Source organism: Spinacia oleracea, chromosome 2, assembly GCF_020520425.1.
Source record: "Spinacia oleracea cultivar Varoflay chromosome 2, BTI_SOV_V1, whole genome shotgun sequence".
In the NCBI taxonomy this organism is placed as follows: Eukaryota; Viridiplantae; Streptophyta; class Magnoliopsida; order Caryophyllales; family Amaranthaceae; genus Spinacia; species Spinacia oleracea.
Genome location: NC_079488.1, coordinates 83,793,721 through 83,816,374, shown reverse-complemented (window position 1 = coordinate 83,816,374; position 22,654 = coordinate 83,793,721). Strand labels below are relative to the sequence as shown.

Genomic DNA, 22,654 nt, shown 5'->3' with positions numbered 1-22,654 from the left:
TAAGGGTAGTCGAGAACCACATAGATTTGACTGAATTTTCTTACAACAATAGCTACCATGCGAGCATTAAGATGGCACCTTCTGAGGCATTGTATGAAAATAAGTGTAGAAATCCCACTTACTGGAATGATTTTAGTGAAAACATAGTATTAGGGGCAGAATTCGTTGAAGAAAAGATATCCAAAGTCATTCCCTGAGATGAGTTACGAGGGCGTAACTCGTTTTCTTTAAGGGGGGTAGAATGCGATAGAAATTCGCGCTTTTTATCTATTTTTATGGTGTTTTATGCATTTTTATGCTTATTTTAGCAAATTATACATGTTGGTGCAAAGTAAATAGATTCTCCGCATAAGAAAAACGTGTTCATGAGTAACACAAGCAACTTTTAAGTTGGCAAAATGTGCACATGAGGGGCACAAGTACCTCTCCAGTAAGAAAGTTAAAATCTTTTGGGAAAATGTGGGAACTTTCGTGTCAAGTTTCGGGACGAAACTTCTTTTAAGAGGGGTAGATTGTAATCCCCCGTAAATTTATAAATTTTATTAAATATATTTTAACGTATATTATTTATATTTAAATAGAATTTATGAATTTTAGTAATAAATATATAATTAACGTATATTTATTTTATTTACGTTTTAAATATTTCAACGATTTAGAAAATTAAAAGTAATTTTAGAATTTTACGTTGAAAAGAATTCGAATTATGAAAACGCGTTCGATTGAATTTGGATAAACAATCCTAACTATTTTTGGATTCAAACAACATCAATTCCAATCCTAGCCCAAGTTTGCAAAGCCCAATAAAGAAACCCAAACAAAATTACCCATACCTCTACTCTCCTTCAATTCACGTAAAAGCAAAAACAAGAGAAGTCAAAACCCTCCTTCCCTCCTATTCTTTCACGTAAACCAGAAAACCCTCAAACCTTGGTACTCTCTGCCCCAGCCGCAGCCACCGTACACTCGCCGGACCACCGCCGCCGCGTTGTTGCACCGCCGATCCCTCCGTCCGGTACTCTCTTTCTCCCTTCTCCCTCTCTTACTCTCTCTCGTTCTTTCTTCTTGTCCCCTAATGTCTATTTGTTTCTTCTTTTTCAACTCCGGCCGGTTAGAACCGCCGCTGCCACCAGTGCTCGCCACCACGGAAGCCCAGCCGCGTTGCCAGTTCGCCGTCCTGGCTCACCGTCGCGCCTTGCCCCGCCAACTTCTTCTCCCTTTCTTCTTTCGCGGGTTACCACCGTAGGCGCACGCAACCACCACCCAGCAAGCCACCTGCGCCACCAGCCTTGTCGACCGATCGTCGACCACCCACACCTGCTGCCGCGCCGCCATTGCCGCCGGCCAGCAGCCTTTCTCTCCTCCTTAATTTTGGTTATTTCTCCCCCTTCAATTTATTTAAATTATTATTTGTCTTTTAATAAATTAATTAATGTTAATTTTCATGATTTAAATTATTAAGTTTTGATGATGTATTTAGAATTCAGATTATATGTTGATATTATTTATTTCAGATTTATTAATCATGTTTAAGTTAGGATTTTAATTATATTTTGTCAATTTAAATTATGTTTTCTTGAAGTAAATTTATAGTTTTTATGGTTTAAATATAGATTTCAAATTATATGTACTATATAATGAAGTTATTAATTTTCAGATTATATAATTTTGTCAAATGAGGATTTGAATTATTTAAAGAATGAATTTTAATGCTTTAATAGTTAGAAAATCATAGTATGATGTTTATGAATTATTAAAGTTATTGTTTTTATGATTTTAAGCATATTAATTATGGTTTGGTGAAGTTTTAAACTATTTTATATTGCTGGAATTTTAAAAAGGGATGCTTTATTGGAGTTTATGATAATTGGTGATCATTAGTGTAGGAATCACTATGCTAGGAGGTTTAGTAGCTAAGTGTTGTCATTGGGGAATGTTCTAATTATGTTTAGGAAGGGTTTGAAGCACCCTAATGTTGCTGAAAATTCAATGTGAGTTGATATGAATCTATATTGGTTGTTTTTAGGTGGAGAATTCTCGTTAGGCGACTTTTGAAAGTGTTAAAGTGGCCTATTAGTTTGTTTACACAAGGTACGTACATACCTGTGTGCTTGGAATGTGTGCTAATTGTTGAAACCATGTTGAATTGTTGATGAACTTGGTTATGTTGATATCGTTGATGAATTTAGTCAGGTTGAATATTGCATGTTTAATACTGTTGGTTAGACATATTGAACCTATATGGCATTTTGAGGATTATAGCATGTTAGTATGGATGTTGATACAAACATGTTTGATTGGGAACACTAGATTACTTTGTATATAATTCAGATTAGTGGATTGTTGTTCCCTTTTAGCTTTTCACTACTTTATGAGGGCCGAGGACCTCATTTAGTAAGTTGAAACCTTATACCCACATACAGGGTTGATCAGTATTAAAGGAAGGATTGGAGTTAATTGGAATGAGTCTTGTTTGATGCCTTTGTGATCACTTACTTAATTCCAAGATAAAAACAGTTGTAAATAAATGTGGATTGTATGACTTATGTGATTGTTGAGTCATAACAGGGTGTCAATTTGTAAATCATGTAAAGTGAAACTGAGTAGCAATAGCTTTAGACTGTGCACGTCTAAAGTGACGGACAAACATGAGTTGGGGTTCATGGTGGTAGCCCATGGCCTTTAATTCGGACCGGATTGATCACCGTGTCCTATTTTTATTCAAACGTTCCTCGATATCGTAGGTCACTGAGGTTACGGAGTCGCGCCCGTACCTCGTCTTCCTTAGTGAAGCATCTAGCTAGAAAACTCGGTCCATTGTCTATTTCAACTAAAATAATATTATTGTTGTAGGTCTAGCCTAGTCTAGTCAAGTATGGTCGTCAAATTATCATGTTATGTCTGCCCTTGTTTATGTTCATTAGTATCATGTTAGGGTTGTTCGTTAATAGTATCATGTTAGGATTATTATTGTTTTAGTATGTAATACTCAGCTTTGCTGATTACGTGCTTTGTTTGTGTGTGTTGATCATGGCTATGCCTTATTGATCCTGTGATGACCCATCTTTGGTGAGCAGTCTCTAAGGATCAATAAGCGTTGCCCATCTACAGGTTTGAAGATGATGCATCATTGGGATCGGGATTAGAGAGCTTGTAGTTATATTTGCTTATTTAAATGATTTGGTTTGTTAACTTAATTTGAAATTTGTCGTACTATTCGTATTTCCTTATTTCAGTTAATTGGTTTTGGACCTAATATGTAATAAGATTATTTATGAACCTAAAAGTTAGTTTTATGTTTTCCGCTGCAAAATTCTGAATAAGCCGTTACGTTTTCACACGGGCGATAATACTTTGATAATTCCCTACAGTTATATTTAAAAAGGGTTATTTTAGAAAATGGGAATTGTCGGGGTGTTACATCTTCAATCAGAACAGGAGCAAAAATCTATATAAAAAAGAAAAACAACAGATTACAACTACATGAAAGGAGACAAAAAAAAGAAGATAATATGGTTATATAAAGAAAATATAAATCATACCATATTACAATCTTTCAACGATTGAACTCCATTTATATCTTTCACACCATAATTAAGACAAACACACAATTCAGACAAGACTTTTTCATTGTGATATGCATGTTTTGTATAGTATTTTTACCCCCGTCCCTTAGTACTTTTATGTGTCAAACGTGCTCTTAGGAGCCGTTTCTAGTACTAATGTGTGTTATTGAGTGTGCCTTGAGTTTCAGGTTTGATTATGAGAAATTGGTCGTTTTAGACCCGTTTCATTGTTGATCTAGGCCACTATATGAGTCCGAGAAGTTCGGGACCTCCATCGTCGACTTTCGGGAGCCTTGGATGCTTATGGTTGGGCCCCGGGAGTTAGACTCAGTGATATGGGCGAGCTACATTGAAGATTGCAAATCGCCCTGGAAGCTGAGGGCGAAATGCAACCATCGGGCGGAATTATAAGAAATCTGGAATCATCAACGCGCCCCCGATCGGGCGCAGCTCGCCCGATCCGGATCGGGCGGTCAATCTGGAGGCTGTATGGAGAGTTCACAAACCGCCCGATCGGGCGGATTTTGGCCCGATCGGGCCGACTATCGAGTGGATCGCCCGATCGGGCAAAGCGACGCCCGATCGGGCGACGCCAACCCCCAGCACTTATGCGCGAGTTTTCTTTCCGTTTTTTTGGGCTTTATTTTGGGCAAACTATATAAGCAAGCCTTAATTGTTTTTAGAGAACACTTTATTTTCTAGCATTAAAGCTTAGTATTATTTCCTTAGCCTAATTTTCTCTCTAGTTTATGCAAAAACACTTATTTTAATTCTCAATAAAAATTCAAGTTTTCAATTCCCTTGTTCTTCAAATAGGTATTAATTCTTATTTCAATTCATTGTCTTGCTTTAATAATGCTTTCAATTATGATTATTGCTTTGTTAATTGTCAACATGCTTGAGTAGTTCAATTTCTAGGGTTGGGGATCCATGAATAATATGAAGGGATGATTGAATGATTATGATTGTTGGCATTGTAATTGATTCCTATTGGTTGGTTTATTTCACTATACAATTAGATTTGCGCAGGTTTAATTGTGGTAGTTATGCAATATCAAATTAAGATTCGAGAGATGCAATTTGATGTTTAGGCTTGTGTCAATAGGTAGAATTAGAGTTAATACGTAGCGAGAGCCCGTTAATTCTAAGTCTATGATTAGTATCGACTTGAGAGAGCATGCTAATCTAATTAATTACTTTGTTGATTATCGTGATTGTTCAATGTCCTGGATTATTATTTGTTGGCAAACCTATACCCTAGATTCCTTAATATATTGATTCATTCTTGTTTAATATTCGTTCGTAGTCTTAGTATACAAACCATCAACCAACTTTGTTCACAATAGTCTAGATTAATTAATTGATAGTAGAAAGAACGCCTGTTTCCCTGTGGATTCGATCCTGACTTCCCTTGCTACCTAGCTAGTGGACCTTAGGTTATTTTTTATTAGGTAATACGACTTTAGCCTGTCAAATTTTGGCGCCGTTGCCGGGGAGACGGTTTTATTTTCTGTTGTTGATTGCTTATCCTAGACTATTGTTTGTTACTACTCAAGGAACTCACGTTCCTTGAGACCGGATCTCACATTGTTTTGTAGTCTTTGTCTATGCCCAGGACCGTAGGTACTAGTAATCTTACTCCATTCGATCCTGAGCCCGAAAGAACCTTTCGTAGACGAAGAACTTTCATTGCACAGTGTGGGAATTACTCTGATTCTGATCATAATATTGGCGATCTTTTTCCTTCAGATACAGATTCAGTTTCAGAGAATTAAGTACGTTATTCTTTACGTTTATGTGAATTAAGTACGTTATTCAGCACAGTGTGGGAACTTTACGTTTATGTGAATTAAGTACGTTATTCTTTTCGAATTTAAATTAAAGATATTCGGAAAAAAAAAAACAAAAAAAAACAAGACCTTATTCTATTTATTCGTTATTATTTATTCGTTTAATAAAAATTTCTTTCTTAGTAATCATTCTTGTTTTATTTTAAGCGTTTCAATGTTCACTTATTTTGATTTATGACGAGAGATGGGTAGTATAAGAGGGGCATATAAGATAGGATTACATGTGCATTAGTAGTTAGTTAATTCTAGCATAAGAAATTAATTGTTATGTACGTGCATGTGTTTATTGTTTAAATGTTATAATTATATGTGCATAATAGAAATTGTTTGCATCCACCAAACTTATTGTGTTATCAAATTTTGATTATGATTTGGTTGGGAAGTCATTAGTGAGACCTGAAATTGTTTATTTCAGAAATAAAATATTTCTTTCTAAGTATACTAACATAGGATCTCTCGAAAAAGATCGATATAGAGACCACTGGATATTTTTGTGAAGAAAGTGGTGTTTAGATGTGAATATCTTGCTAGGATTCAAGAGCAAACCAATTGTACTAAGGAATCATGAGAATGAAATGAATTATAAATCTGACATTAATAGTTACACCAGATTTGAATGCACTTTGCGTCATATATTAAGAACAGAAGACCCTGATAGGGATGAGGAAGTCATTCGTGAGTTTGACCGTGTTAGAGGGCATACTAGAGTTGATATTTATAATGTAGTGATACTGAGCCAGAAGAGGATGACCTCAGTCTCAAAGATTACGAAGATCCACAAGGCATATAAAACTAGCTTAATATTTTAATACCGATGATGAGGATGAATTTAAATACGAGCCCTTTACTCCAGAAAGCCATAAGGAATCAAAGAACGAGATTGATAATGTTTCCCTTTAAGATTGTTTCATTATTTATTTATGTGGGGAATAATGTGGGACAAGTCTCCCAACGGGAGTTTGATATTCTATGCATAGCGCTTTTATTTATTTTGGGACAAGTACGTTATTATGGTTTAGAAATTGTTATTAATATTCTTTTGAGGAATAAAAGCTTCTTTTGAGGAATACAAGTTTCTTTTGAGGAATTAAAGTTAAATATTTAATTATCCAAGTGGTCAATGATTTAGTTTGGGCACACGAAGAGGAATAATTTCTTTTATTATTATTATTTGTGATGATTGAATTTGATTTGTTTCCCTCGATCGGATGTCCTTTATGTGAATGTCGTTCGCGAATGATCGAGGAGAATTATTTTGCAATGATTGTTGCACCTTCGTAAATGATTTTATGTGAATATTGTTTATAGAGGCGATCTCTATGGTCAAATCAAATATTACTTGATATAGAATGACATGTAAGTGATGTTTAGAACCTAAGATAGAGTATATTAATTTCAGGTCGTGTTATAGAATGGCCAACAATAATGACTTAGTTGTTGCTATTCGCCTCTTGGCGGAAAAGCTGATCCAAGAGAGAACTGCGCGTCCCGATTCTGCTGGGGACATGTTTGAGAGACTAGCCAAAGTTAAGTCACCATACTTTAAGGGGGAAACTGATCGAGGGACTAGCCAAAGTTAAGTCAGCATACTTTAAGGGGGAAACTGATCTTACTTTTTAGAGAACTAGGTTAGAGAGTTTGAGAAATTGTTTGAGGCTGTGAACTGTCCTTAGAATATGAGAGTGGGCCAAGTTGTCATGTATTTGAAAGATGAAGCTGATTTATGGTGGAGAGAGAATAGAGTTAGGCTTAGCACTGCTGAGAGATTCAATTATGATTCAATTTTTACTTCCTTAAGGGAAAGTCTTACCCTACCTTTTATGAGAAAACAAAAAGCATAGGAATTCATAAACCTTAGGATGGGGAATATGACTATCGCTGATTACTATGAAATATTTATAGCGTTGTCGAGGTTTGCACTTGAGGTTGTAGCTACAGAGGAGCTAAAGGCTCAAAGGTTTGAGCAAAGGTTGACTGATGAGATCGAATTAGGATTAGGTGGGGAAACCTTTACATCTTTAGATATTGTGTGAGCTGCCCATATTTATGGTTTGCAGTCTAGAAGGGACAAGAAAAATGTCGTTGTTAGGGAGAAAAGAAAAGAGTTTAAGGCTGGGGAAAACAAAGGGAAATTCAAGAGGAATATGAATGATAATAGGAATGGGAATGGAAATGAAGATTTTCAAGGAAGGAACAATCAAGGGCACAACAATAGGAACCAATCTGAGAGAGTGTATCATTGTAAGATGTGCAATAACAACCATCTTGGTAGAAATTGTAAGGGAGAATTAATGAACTGTAACTATTGTTAGAAAAAGGGGCATAGGAGGTATGAGTGCTTTACTAAGCAGAAGAGAGAGCAAAATGGTAGTGAGAGTGGTAACCAAGGGAAACCAGGGTTTAACCAATCCGGAAATCTGAGTTCGAAGCCTATAGGGTCGCAAAATAACCAGGGAAACCCAGTAAGCCTGCCAATAAGAACAGCAACCAGAATAAGACTCCGGGGAAACCGTTCGTGATGAGTAGAAATGAAACTGAACATTCTGCAGACATAGTTTCTGTTACTTTTCTATTAACTCTGTGCTAGTTAGAAAGTTATTTGATTCAGGGAAAGCTTATTCTTTTGTTTCGTCATCTCTTATTAAGAGTCCAAAGTTAGTAGATTTTGAGGTGATTGATTTACCCGTTAGTATTCCTACTGTTGGTACCATAAGGTGTACCAAATTGTTTAAGAACTTGCCTTGTGAACTATTTTTTTTTGGTTGTGTGAGCTAGATGTGAGTTAAGAAGTCGGGGTGAAGATCGAGGATGTTCCAATTTTGAATGAATTCATGGATGCATGTGTTTCCTAGTGAGATTGCAGGTATGCCACTTGCTAAGAGCCGTTGAGTCCCCTATAGACTTAGTTCCTAGAATGACGCATATATCTAGAGCACCATATAGAATGACACCTCCTGGAATGAGCTAATTAAGACAAAGTTGCAAGAGTTGTTTCGTTAGATGTATATTAGGCCTAATGCATCACCGTGGGGAGCTCCTGTGTTGTTTGCTAAGGAAAAAGATAAGAGTATGGAATTATGCATCGATTTTAGGGAACTAAACACCATTAAGAACATGTATCCCTTGCCTAAAATAGATGACATATTGGACCAATTGAATTGATTTGGGTTTAAAGTACCACCGATTGAGAGTAGCTGATAGGAATATAATTAAGACCTCATTAGGATTCGTTATCATCATTAAGGGTTTAGAGTAACGTCTTTTGGGTTAACCAATGCACATGCATTAATTATGGATTTGACGAATGAAATTTTCTACGAATTCCGAATTAAGTTCGTTATTATGTTATTGATGGTATCCCGATTTGTTCAAGGAATGAAAAAGAGCATGACAAACACTTGAGAATTACTTGGAGACGCTTAGAAAGAATCAAGTTTTATTAAATGAAGTATACAAATCTTGAAGTCATATGTGTATAAGTGACACCGACGGAAAAGTGAAGGAATAAATTGATTGAGAACTATGTTACGTAAGGGAATAAATTTAAGAGAAGATTCGAGTGGTCCAAGATCGTTAGAAATCATTGTTGTATTGAAAAGACGGGAGGAAACACATGAATTGGTGTAAGATCTAAGAGTTAAGCCAAAAGTTATACATCTATTAAAGGCGTAATGAGGTTCGGTAAAAAGGAAAAGTTGAGCAGAAGGAGTTTCTGTAGATCCTGCTAAGATTCAAGCTGTGAGTGAGTGACCTACTCCAAAAAAAAACGCGTCTGATATCTGAAGTTTTCTAATCCTAGATGACCATTATAGGAGGTTGTGAAAGAATTTTGGAAGAAAGCAAAACCAATGACCAACCTATTTGAAAAAGGAATCGAAATTAAAGTGGAGTGAGAAATGGGAGTAAACTTTCCAAGTTTGAAAAGAACATTTAACCTCTGCACATGTTGTCGCGTTAGTTGAAACCCCATGAGACTAATTAACCTACTCATGACCTAAAGCTACCTACTATTGTGTTATCTGCGAATATTTAGAGACATTACCTTTATAGAGAAACATGTAAGATCCTTACCGAGCACAAAAGTCTGAAATTGTGGCAATAAGGTCCAGTTGCATTTGGGAAAACATTGAAAAAGAGTACTGCCTTCCACCCTGCAATTGATGGTCAGCCTGAGAGGACTAACCAAACTATGGAATATATGATGAGAGCCTGTGCTATTAACTTTAAGGGTAGTCGAGAACCACATAGATTTGACTGAATTTTCTTACAACAATAGCTACCATGCGAGCATTAAGATGGCACCTTCTGAGGCATTGTATGAAAATAAGTGTAGAAATCCCACTTACTGGAATGATTTTAGTGAAAACATAGTATTAGGGGCAGAATTCGTTGAAGAAAAGATATCCAAAGTCATTCCCTGAGATGAGTTACGAGGGCGTAACTCGTTTTCTTTAAGGGGGGTAGAATGCGATAGAAATTCGCGCTTTTTATCTATTTTTATGGTGTTTTATGCATTTTTATGCTTATTTTAGCAAATTATACATGTTGGTGCAAAGTAAATAGATTCTCCGCATAAGAAAAACGTGTTCATGAGTAACACAAGCAACTTTTAAGTTGGCAAAATGTGCACATGAGGGGCACAAGTACCTCTCCAGTAAGAAAGTTAAAATCTTTTGGGAAAATGTGGGAACTTTCGTGTCAAGTTTCGGGACGAAACTTCTTTTAAGAGGGGTAGATTGTAATCCCCCGTAAATTTATAAATTTTATTAAATATATTTTAACGTATATTATTTATATTTAAATAGAATTTATGAATTTTAGTAATAAATATATAATTAACGTATATTTATTTTATTTACGTTTTAAATATTTCAACGATTTAGAAAATTAAAAGTAATTTTAGAATTTTACGTTGAAAAGAATTCGAATTATGAAAACGCGTTCGATTGAATTTGGATAAACAATCCTAACTATTTTTGGATTCAAACAACATCAATTCCAATCCTAGCCCAAGTTTGCAAAGCCCAATAAAGAAACCCAAACAAAATTACCCATACCTCTACTCTCCTTCAATTCACGTAAAAGCAAAAACAAGAGAAGTCAAAACCCTCCTTCCCTCCTATTCTTTCACGTAAACCAGAAAACCCTCAAACCTTGGTACTCTCTGCCCCAGCCGCAGCCACCGTACACTCGCCGGACCACCGTCGCCGCGTTGTTGCACCGCCGATCCCTCCGTCCGGTACTCTCTTTCTCCCTTCTCCCTCTCTTACTCTCTCTCGTTCTTTCTTCTTGTCCCCTAATGTCTATTTGTTTCTTCTTTTTCAACTCCGGCCGGTTAGAACCGCCGCTGCCACCAGTGCTCGCCACCACGCAAGCCCAGCCGCGTTGCCAGTTCGCCGTCCTGGCTCACCGTCGCGCCTTGCCCCGCCAACTTCTTCTCCCTTTCTTCTTTCGCGGGTTACCACCGTAGGCGCACGCAACCACCACCCAGCAAGCCACCTGCGCCACCAGCCTTGTCGACCGATCGTCGACCACCCACACCTGCTGCCGCGCCGCCATTGCCGCCGGCCAGCAGCCTTTCTCTCCTCCTTAATTTTGGTTATTTCTCCCCCTTCAATTTATTTAAATTATTATTTGTCTTTTAATAAATTAATTAATGTTAATTTTCATGATTTAAATTATTAAGTTTTGATGATGTATTTAGAATTCAGATTATATGTTGATATTATAATTTAGTTTATTTCAGATTTATTAATCATGTTTAAGTTAGGATTTTAATTATATTTTGTCAATTTAAATTATGTTTTCTTGAAGTAAATTTATAGTTTTTATGGTTTAAATATAGATTTCAAATTATATGTACTATATAATGAAGTTATTAATTTTCAGATTATATAATTTTGTCAAATGAGGATTTGAATTATTTAAAGAATGAATTTTAATGCTTTAATAGTTAGAAAATCATAGTATGATGTTTATGAATTATTAAAGTTATTGTTTTTATGATTTTAAGCATATTAATTATGGTTTGGTGAAGTTTTAAACTATTTTATATTGCTGGAATTTCAAAAAGGGATGCTTTATTGGAGTTTATGATAATTGGTGATCATTAGTGTAGGAATCACTATGCTAGGAGGTTTAGTAGCTAAGTGTTGTCATTGGGGAATGTTCTAATTATGTTTAGGAAGGGTTTGAAGCACCCTAATGTTGCTGAAAATTCAATGTGAGTTGATATGAATCTATATTGGTTGTTTTTAGGTGGAGAATTCTCGTTAGGCGACTTTTGAAAGTGTTAAAGTGGCCTATTAGTTTGTTTACACAAGGTACGTACATACCTGTGTGCTTGGAATGTGTGCTAATTGTTGAAACCATGTTGAATTGTTGATGAACTTGGTTATGTTGATATCGTTGATGAATTTAGTCAGGTTGAATATTGCATGTTTAATACTGTTGGTTAGACATATTGAACCTATATGGCATTTTGAGGATTATAGCATGTTAGTATGGATGTTGATACAAACATGTTTGATTGGGAACACTAGATTACTTTGTATATAATTCAGATTAGTGGATTGTTGTTCCCTTTTAGCTTTTCACTACTTTATGAGGGCCGAGGACCTCATTTAGTAAGTTGAAACCTTATACCCACATACAGGGTTGATCAGTATTAAAGGAAGGATTGGAGTTAATTGGAATGAGTCTTGTTTGATGCCTTTGTGATCACTTACTTAATTCCAAGATAAAAACAGTTGTAAATAAATGTGGATTGTATGACTTATGTGATTGTTGAGTCATAACAGGGTGTCAATTTGTAAATCATGTAAAGTGAAACTGAGTAGCAATAGCTTTAGACTGTGCACGTCTAAAGTGACGGACAAACATGAGTTGGGGTTCATGGTGGTAGCCCATGGCCTTTAATTCGGACCGGATTGATCACCGTGTCCTATTTTTATTCAAACGTTCCTCGATATCGTAGGTCACTGAGGTTACGGAGTCGCGCCCGTACCTCGTCTTCCTTAGTGAAGCATCTAGCTAGAAAACTCGGTCCATTGTCTATTTCAACTAAAATAATATTATTGTTGTAGGTCTAGCCTAGTCTAGTCAAGTATGGTCGTCAAATTATCATGTTATGTCTGCCCTTGTTTATGTTCATTAGTATCATGTTAGGGTTGTTCGTTAATAGTATCATGTTAGGATTATTATTGTTTTAGTATGTAGTACTCAGCTTTGCTGATTACGTGCTTTGTTTGTGTGTGTTGATCATGGCTATGCCTTATTGATCCTGTGATGACCCATCTTTGGTGAGCAGTCTCTAAGGATCAATAAGCGTTGCCCATCTACAGGTTTGAAGATGATGCATCATTGGGATCGGGATTAGAGAGCTTGTAGTTATATTTGCTTATTTAAATGATTTGGTTTGTTAACTTAATTTGAAATTTGTCGTACTATTCGTATTTCCTTATTTCAGTTAATTGGTTTTGGACCTAATATGTAATAAGATTATTTATGAACCTAAAAGTTAGTTTTATGTTTTCCGCTGCAAAATTCTGAATAAGCCGTTACGTTTTCACACGGGCGATAATACTTTGATAATTCCCTACAGTTATATTTAAAAAGGGTTATTTTAGAAAATGGGAATTGTCGGGGTGTTACATCTTCAATCAGAACAGGAGCAAAAATCTATATAAAAAAGAAAAACAACAGATTACAACTACATGAAAGGAGACAAAAAAAAGAAGATAATATGGTTATATAAAGAAAATATAAATCATACCATATTACAATCTTTCAACGATTGAACTCCATTTATATCTTTCACACCATAATTAAGACAAACACACAATTCAGACAAGACTTTTTCATTGTGATATGCATGTTTTATATAGTATTTTTACCCCCGTCCCTTAGTACTTTTATGTGTCAAACGTGCTCTTAGGAGCCGTTTCTAGTACTAATGTGTGTTATTGAGTATGCCTTGAGTTTCAGGTTTTATTATGAGAAATTGGTCGTTTTAGACCCGTTTCATTGTTGATCTAGGCCACTATATGAGTCCGAGAAGTTCGGGACCTCCATCGTCGACTTTCGGGAGCCTTGGATGCTTATGGTTGGGCCCCGGGAGTTAGACTCAGTGATATGGGCGAGCTACATTGAAGATTGCAAATCGCCCTGGAAGCTGAGGGCGAAATGCAACCATCGGGCGGAATTATAAGCAATCTGGAATCATCAACGCGCCCCCGATCGGGCGCAGCTCGCCCGATCCGGATCGGGCGGTCAATCTGGAGGTTGTATGGAGAGTTCACAAACCGCCCGATCGGGCGGATTTTGGCCCGATCGGGCCGACTATCGAGTGGATCGCCCGATCGGGCGGATTTTGGCCCGATCGGGCCGACTATCGAGTGGATCGCCCGATCGGGCGAAGCGACGCCCGATCGGGCGACGCCAACCCCCAGCACTTATGCGCGAGTTTTCTTTCCATTTTTTTGGGCTTTATTTTGGGCAAACTATATAAGCAAGCCTTAATTGTTTTTAGAGAACACTTTATTTTCTAGCATTAAAGCTTAGTATTATTTCCTTAGCCTAATTTTCTCTCTAGTTTATGCAAAAACACTTATTTTAATTCTCAATAAAAATTCAAGCTTTCAATTCCCTTGTTCTTCAAATAGGTATTAATTCTTATTTCAATTCATTGTCTTGCTTTAATAATGCTTTCAATTATGATTATTGCTTTGTTAATTGTCAACATGCTTGAGTAGTTCAATTTCTAGGGTTGGGGATCCATGAATAATATGAAGGGATGATTGAATGATTATGATTGTTGGCATTGTAATTGATTCCTATTGGTTGGTTTATTTCACTATACAATTAGATTTGCGCAGGTTTAATTGTGGTAGTTATGCAATATCAAATTAAAATTCGAGAGATGCAATTTGATGTTTAGGCTTGTGTCAATAGGTAGAATTAGAGTTAATACGTAGCGAGAGCCCGTTAATTCTAAGTCTATGATTAGTATCGACTTGAGAGAGCATGCTAATCTAATTAATTACTTTGTTGATTATCGTGATTGTTCAATGTCCTGGATTATTATTTGTTGGCAAACCTATACCCTAGATTCCTTAATATATTGATTCATTCTTGTTTAATATTCGTTCGTAGTCTTAGTATACAAACCATCAACCAACTTTGTTCACAATAGTCTAGATTAATTAATTGATAGTAGAAAGAACGCCTGTTTCCCTGTGGATTCGATCCTGACTTCCCTTGCTACCTAGCTAGTGGACCTTAGGTTATTTTTTATTAGGTAATACGACTTTAGCCTGTCAAATTTTGGCGCCGTTGCCGGGGTGACGGTTTTATTTTCTGTTGTTGATTGCTTATCCTAGACTATTGTTTGTTACTACTCAAGGAACTCACGTTCCTTGAGACCAGATCTCACATTGTTTTGTAGTCTTTGTCTATGCCCAGGACCGTAGGTACTAGTAATCTTACTCCATTCGATCCTGAGCCCGAAAGAACCTTTCGTAGACGAAGAACTTTCATTGCACAGTGTGGGAATTACTCTGATTCTGATCATAATATTGGCGATCTTTTTCCTTCGGATACAGATTCAGTTTCAGAGATAGAGATGGGTGATGAAAATCTGATACCGCCACCTACCCCACGGCTTACAGACTATTCTAAGCCAAGTCTGTCCGTGCTACCAAAGGCGATCATGCCTTCTATTGCAGCTGAGACCTTCAAGATTGAGCCTGCATTGATTAACATGATCGAGAGACGCTAGTACGGTGGGGACCCAGGTGAAGATCCGAATCTTCACATTCAGTCCTTTATCCAATATTGTTCCACCATCAAGCAAAAGGGATTGACTCCGGAGCAGACTATGGAGATACTTTTCCCGTTCTCTTTGAGTGGGAAAGCTAAACTGTGGATTAATGGGTTGAATCGGGCGGCTTTAAAAATCAATAATTGGGAATCCTTGGCTCTTGCTTTTTATGTTAAATATTTTCCACCTGAGAAAACGGCTCGTCTGAGGGGTCAGATATTAGGTATCTCACAACAAGCGGATGAGAGTTTGTTCGAGGTCTGGGAGAGATTCAAGGATTTGCAAAGAGAGTGCCCGCACCATGGTTTGGAAGATTGGTTCTTGATTCAGCAGTTTTATAATGGTCTGGGCAATGAGTCTAGATGTTTGTTGGATTCAGCTGCAAGTGGGAGGTTCATGCAACTTGAGGTGCCTAGAGCTATGGAGGTGATTGAGGAGATAGCCATTCACAATGCCCAGTATGGAAATCCTAGAGGTCTATCTAACAAGGGTGGTAAGCATGATTTAAATTCTATTGAACAATTAACTGCCCAATTGACTGCTTTACATTATAAGTTTGATAATATGCAAGCGGCCAATGCTCAATCTGCCCAACCTGTTAGTGTAGCTGCTATGAGTGCCCAACCTGCTACTATTTGTGAAAGTTGTGAAATGTCTGGTCATTATGCACAGGAATGTAGGAGCTCTATTGAACAATGTAATGCATTTCAATCCTACAAACAAAACAACCCATTTTCCAACTCTTACAATGAGGGCTACAAAAATAACCCTCTGCTTTCCTACAGGAGCAACAATATCCAAAACCCTCACCAAGTTCAACATCCACCACCACAACCATATCAACCCCCACACCAACAATCTTACCAACCCCGAAACAACTACAACCAACAGTCTAGTGGGCCACCTGGGTTCTCTAGACAACACACATCACCCCCACAACCACAACCTCAAACCACACAGCCCGACCCTATGCTAGTAGAGATGAGAAACATGATGCTACAAATGCAAAAATCTCTAAGTGAAAAGGATGCAAAGATCGATGCTCTTACTGCTCATAACAAGATCATTGATACACAATTGGCACAGATGGCTACAACTATTGCAGGGAGGCCACCAGGCCAACTTCCTTCACAGCCCGAAAATAGGGAGACTGCTAATGCAATTACATTGAGGAGTGGTAGGGATTATGATGGTCCTTCTATGCCGGTTGAGGTTGATTCCGGGGTGTCTGCTAGTGATCTGGTCAGTGAGGAAATCCCGAAGGTAGTTATGGGTGAAAAGGAAGCTGAAAAGGTAGTCAATGAGAATGAGGCTACAACTGAGGTTAAGAAGGGGGCGGATATTCAAGTACCACCTATTACACTCCCCTTCCCAAACCGACAACTCAAGAATAAGCTGGACAAGCAGTTTGGCAGATTCTTGGAAGTGGTCAAAAATTTGCAGGTGACGGTTCCTTTTACTGAATTAATTTTACAGGTTCCTACTTATGCTAAATTCATGAAAGATATTTTGACCAGGAAACGTGCTTTTTGTGAGGTAGAGACTGTAGCTTTTACTGAGGAATGTAGTGCTTATTTGCAAAACAAGTCTCCACCTAAACTTAAGGACCCCGGGAGTTTTTTCATCCCATGTAACATTGGAACCGTATTTATTGATAAAGCTTTATGTGATCTAGGTGCTAGTGTGTCTGTCATGCCTTTGTCTGTCTGTACTAAACTGAATATGAGTGAGCTTAAGGTTACCAATATCACTCTACAAATGGCCGGCCGTTCTGTCAAATACCCCTTAGGTGTTTTAGAGGACGTCCCTGTTAGAGTAGGTAAATTCTATATACCTGTAGACTTTGTAGTATTAGACATGCAGGAGGATTCTCAAATTCCCATAATCTTAGGTAGACCCTTCCTTCACACGGCGGGGGCGGTAATTGATGTTAAAAGTGGGAAATTGACATTGTCTGTTGGGGATGATAAGGTGACTTTTAATCTAAACAGTGCCTTAAAAAGTCCCATGCTAGAGGAGGAACAATGCTATCGCATAGATGTAGTTGACTTTATTACTCGTGATAACGTCTCCCAAGTTCTCGAAAGAGACCCTTTGGAGGCAGTGCTTTGTTGTGAGTCTTCTGCAGGTGATAGCAGTTCTTGGAGTGCTGAAGTGGATGCTCTGGAGTTGGCTCTTAATGGTGAAGAATCCGAGCCGGAGAGCACCAAATTGAAGAGGTTAGTTCGGCCGGTTTGTTCTGTTAAAGAGGTAAAGAAACCCGAACTTAAGCCTCTTCCTGCTAACCTTAAGTATGCATTTTTAGATAATGAACAACTTTGCCCTGTGATCGTCAGTACTGCACTTGATGCAGACCAGTTATCCCAACTTTTTATTGTGTTGAAAAGGCACAAAAAGGCCATTGGGTACAGTATTGATGATTTAAAGGGTATTAGCCCTGACTTTTGTATGCATAGGATACATCTAGATGAAAATCATAAACCATGCATCCAACCCCAGCGTCGTTTGAACCCTGTCATGCAAGATGTTGTAAAAGCTGAAGTTATGAAATTGCTTGATACGGGTATTGTGTATGCTGTGTCTGATTCTAAGTGGGTGAGTCCTGTTCAGGTAGTGCCTAAGAAAGGGGGGACAACTGTGGTGAGAAATGAAAAAAATGAGTTGATACCAACTAGGTTAGTCACAGGTTGGCGCATGTGCATTGATTATAGGCGTCTTAATGTTGCTACTAAAAAGGACCATTTTCCCCTTCCCTTCATTGATCAAATGTTAGAAAGGCTAGCCTGTCACAAGTTTTTCTGTTATCTGCATGGTTATTCTGGTTTCTTTCAAATTCCCATACATCCAGACGACCAGGAAAATACCACCTTCACCTGTCCCTATGGTACCTTTGCATATCGTAGGATGCCTTTTGGTCTGTGTAATGCACCAGCTACTTTCCAACGTTGCATGATGAGTATCTTTTCTGATTTTATTGAGTCTATCATGGAAGTGTTTATGGATGATTTTAGCGTCTATGGTACTTCTTTTGATTCTTGCTTGCTAAATCTGACTAAAGTTTTGAAAAGATGTGAAGAGTGAAATTTAGTCTTGAACTGGGAAAAGTGTCATTTCATGGTTATTGAAGGGGTGGTTTTGGGACATTTGATATCTGATAAGGGCATTCAGGTGGATCGAGCTAAGGTCCAAGTGATTGAACAATTACCCCCTCCAGTTAATGTGAAGGGTGTTAGAAGTTTTCTTGGTCATGCGGGGTTTTATCGCCGCTTTATCAAGGATTTTTCTAAAATTGTTAAACCACTTACCCATCTCCTCCTCAAGGATGCCCCGTTTGTATTTACTGATGCTTTTCTTGAAGCCTTTGACAGGATTAAACAGGCACTGATTTCGGCTCCCATCATTCGTTCTCCTGAATGGGATCTTCCGTTTGAGATAATGTGTGATGCAAGTGATTATGCAGTTGGGGCAGTTCTGGGTCAGAGAAAGGAGAAGGTTTTACATGCCATCTATTATGCAAGTAAGACCTTGGATGAAGCTCAAGTTAATTATGCAACTACTGAGAAGGAGCTTCTAGCTATAGTCTATGCCTTGGATAAATTCCGCACCTATCTGATTGGATCCAAGGTGATAGTCTATACTGACCATGCGGCCCTTAAGTATCTGCTCTTTAAGAAGGAAGCCAAGCCTAGGCTTATTCGATGGATACTACTGCTACAGGAGTTCGATCTAGAGATCCGCGACAAGAAAGGGGCTGAGAATGTGGTTGCAGATCACTTGTCTAGATTGAGGTATGACGATGGTAAGGGATCTACACCGATTGATGATTCATTTCCAGATGATCATTTACTTGCACTTGCCAGTCAGTCACCATGGTTCGCAGATTTTGCTAACTACATTGTAGGGAGAATTCTTCCGGCCGATCTTTCATATCAACAGAAGAAGAAATTCCTACATGATGTCCGGTTTTACTTTTGGGACGACCCTTATTTGTTTCGTGAGACTGCTGAAGGGTTGTACAAGCGTTGTATTCCAGAATGGGAAGTTCAAGGTGTTATCAGTAGGTGTCATTCTTCACCTTATGGTGGTCACCATGGACCGTCTAAAACAAACGCTAAGCTGTCACAATGTGGTTTTTACTGGCCTACTATGTTCAAGGATGCACAGGCTTTTATTATGGCTTGTGATGCGTGCCAGAGGGCCGGCACTATTTCGAGGAGGTATGAGATGCCACAGAACGGGATCCTCGAGGTTGAGATTTTCGATGTGTGGGGAATTGATTATATGGGACCATTCCCATCGTCCAAGGGTAACTTGTATATCCTTGTTGCTGTAGATTATGTGTCAAAGTGGGTGGAAGTCGTTGCCTCACCTACTAACGATGCTAAGACAGTCATCTCCCTGTTCAAGAAGATCATTTTTCCTAGATTTGGGGTTCCGCGCGCTTTGATCAGTGATGGAGGGTCACACTTCCATGAGAAGCATCTGGATGCGCTCCTGCGCAAGTATGGGGTTTACGCACTGGGCTAGCCTACCACCCTCAGACGAGTGGTCAAGTTGAGGTCTCCAACCGAGAGATCAAATCTATCCTTGAGAAAGTGGTGGCGAAGTCTAGGAAGGATTGGAGCGATAAGCTAGATGATACTCTATGGGCATACAGAACCGCCTTTAAGACACCTATTGGTACCTCCCCGTATCGGTTGGTGTATGGCAAGGCGTGTCACTTACCAGTAGAAATGGAGTACAAGGCTTATTGGGCAATCAAACAGCTCAACATGGATGCAAAGCTAGCCGGTGAGAAGCGGTTACTTCAATTGGGTGAGCTCGATGAATTCCGACTACAAGCCTATGATAGTGCCCGGATTTACAAGGAAAAGACCAAGAAGTGGCACGACAATCACATTTTGCATAGAGAGTTCGCGGTGGGCGACAAGGTTCTACTTTTTAACTCTAGGCTTAAGTTATTTCCTGGAAAACTTAAGTCTAGGTGGTCTGGGCCGTTCACCGTGGCTATGGTAAGCAAGTTTGGGTCTGTTGAAGTAGAAAATGAGAATGGTGAACGATTTAAGGCCAACGGGCAACGTCTGAAGTTGTACCATGATGGGGCTACTGTAGGAGTGGTTGAGGTCCATCACCTCAATCCCTCCGCCTCATAGACTGCATATTCAAGGTAACAAGGTCGAGCGGGACCTAGAAATAAACCAGCGCTTTGCGGGAGGCAACCCGTATTTTATCGCTTTAGTAGTATAAGTTTGATTTTTCTTTATTCTATTTTTTTGTGTGTTTAGTTAGCATTTCCCATACCTAAGTGTGTTTAAGTATTGTTTTTGGTGTTAGTGAGGCGAGAAGAGGGCATTACGCTGTTTGGGTGTTTAATAATGTGCAGGCCTAAAGCTCCAAGTTCGAGAAAGTGAAATTACGCACAAGGCCAAGCACGCTGCAAACCGCCCGATCCGAATCGGGCGAGGTGCGCCCGATCGGGCGCGCATGGAGGAGTTCCTTGCAGTTTATTTCCGCCCGATCGGCGAAATAATTTTGCCCGATCGGGCGGTCTGGCGAGTGGTACGCCCGAGTCGGGCGATTGTTTGCCCGATCGAGCGCAGAAGGCGAGTGGAACGCCCGATCGGGCGAAATAATTTTGCCCGATCGGGCGGTTGATGAAAATTTCGAGAAAAAGTCAAGGATGATTCTGGGCAGGAAAAAAGTCAAGAAAATGAGCATTCGCAAATCGCCCGATCGGGCGAGGTGCGCCCGATCGGGCGCGCACGCATGAAAAGAAAAGGATCGCATCCCGCCCGATCGGGAGAGACGCGATTTCAGCGATAAACTCACGGTTTCCCCAATCTTTCTTCACTTCCTCTTCATCTTCAACCTAACTTTCTCTCACTTCCTCCATTAAACCCCAACTTCCAAAAACTTCAAACCACCATATCTCCCTCAAATCTCCACCAAATTCAACAATTCTTTCATCAAAATCATCCTCTCATCATCCTCTACAACCTACACCTAACCGATTTGAGTTTTCTCTCATCCCCACAAAATCCCCAAATTCACCCAAAAAGCTCAAAAACTCAAAAATTCAGATTTTTCATCAATGGCAAACCGACCACAAAGGAAATGCACGAGGGTACCAAGAAATCAACCTGAGGCTTCCACGAGCCGAGCTCGGGAACCGACACCACCACCTCCACCGCCGCAATTCGAGCCCGACACGGATTTTCCGGATGTCATCTTTATTACGGAGGAGCAACGAGCACGATTCATGCACCTCAAATTGAGGGAGGTAATCCCTACTCGATTTATATGTCAAAAATCCTTGCATGAAATGGGAATTGAGCGTGATGTAAAACGTGTTTTTGTTGGTGTTGGTATGAGTAACATGTATAGTATGCTCCGTCTCACATTTAGACGGTTGACTCTAGAGTTCTTGAGTAGTTTTAATGTGCGTAGGGATGGTTATCGAACCGTGTCATCGGTTCAATTTCGTGTGATGAACCGAACCTACACCATGAGCTTATCTGATTTTGGTAGGATTTTTGGATTGTCTACCACATATAGTAGGAAACCTAAGGAGACCCATAACAACTGCACCATGTGGGGAAAGCTTACGGGAAATGATAATCCCGGGAGTATGCAACATTTGCATGCTTCCAAGATACAACACCCGGTACCCATTGTCTTTTACAGGTTCCTAGGATTTACAATCTTTGGTAGGGATGAGACCCAGAACATTAGGAGTACGGAGCTAGAGATCCTAGGTGGCTACGTTTCAGAAGGAGAGGAGAGCTACAAAATGAACCTTGCACATCACATGGCCTCTCAATTTTACTCCATAGCCACTTCCACACATACTACCAAAATTACCATTGGTGGGTTGATCACCCACATAGCCATGGCCACGACCAACTTTATTGAGGCTAACCAGATTCCAGTTCTGGGTAGCAACTTGCTTGATTTGGCTTATTTTGCTGGACTCCGTAGGCTACAGGGGGAGCATGGGTTATTTAGGCTGGGAGCCATGTACTGGATGTTCGAGGGAAACAGGCTTTTCACCTTGCCTGACCCTCAGGGCCGCACTAGTTTCAGACCCGGTCAGGCTCATTATCTATTTGTTGGATTTGAGCAAGAGCCTCAGCCTGACCCCCAGCCTCAGCCTGACCCTCATCCAGAGCCCCATCAGTACCAGCCAGAGCCTCGCACCTACTTCAGGAGGGGGCGTCGAGACACGGGGAGGCCCCAGAGTGGCCCGGTAGTACATGAGGAGCAGGGGTCCACTGATGAGAGGTTGAGCAGACTTGAGCTCGGGTTCCGGGAGTTCGCAGCTGATCACCAGAGGACCATGTTCCCATTTTATGATCAGTATGCCAGGCAGGGCTATATTGCCCCAGATTACGAGCACCCTACCTGGTATACCTATCCCG

General features: G+C 39.3%; 2 long non-coding RNA genes and 1 other non-coding gene across 3 annotated transcripts; 2 read left to right on the top strand and 1 right to left on the bottom strand.

The window, feature by feature from the left end:
- The first annotated feature begins 1,162 nt into the window (after positions 1–1,162).
- LOC130467046 (uncharacterized) lies at positions 1,163–3,358 on the top strand. Its single transcript, XR_008927207.1, has 3 exons — positions 1,163–1,374; positions 2,027–2,091; positions 3,078–3,358. It is a non-coding gene; the product is annotated as an uncharacterized lncRNA (long non-coding RNA).
- Positions 3,359–10,760: 7,402 nt separating this feature from the next.
- On the top strand, positions 10,761–13,006 carry LOC130467045 (uncharacterized). The gene is made up of 3 exons (XR_008927206.1): positions 10,761–11,014; positions 11,675–11,739; positions 12,726–13,006. It is a non-coding gene; the product is annotated as an uncharacterized lncRNA (long non-coding RNA).
- A 2,431-nt stretch (positions 13,007–15,437) lies between these two features.
- LOC130468240 (small nucleolar RNA R71) lies at positions 15,438–15,544 on the bottom strand. The gene has a single exon (XR_008928658.1). It is a non-coding gene; the product is annotated as a small nucleolar RNA R71 (small nucleolar RNA).
- Between the last annotated feature and the right edge of the window lie 7,110 nt (positions 15,545–22,654).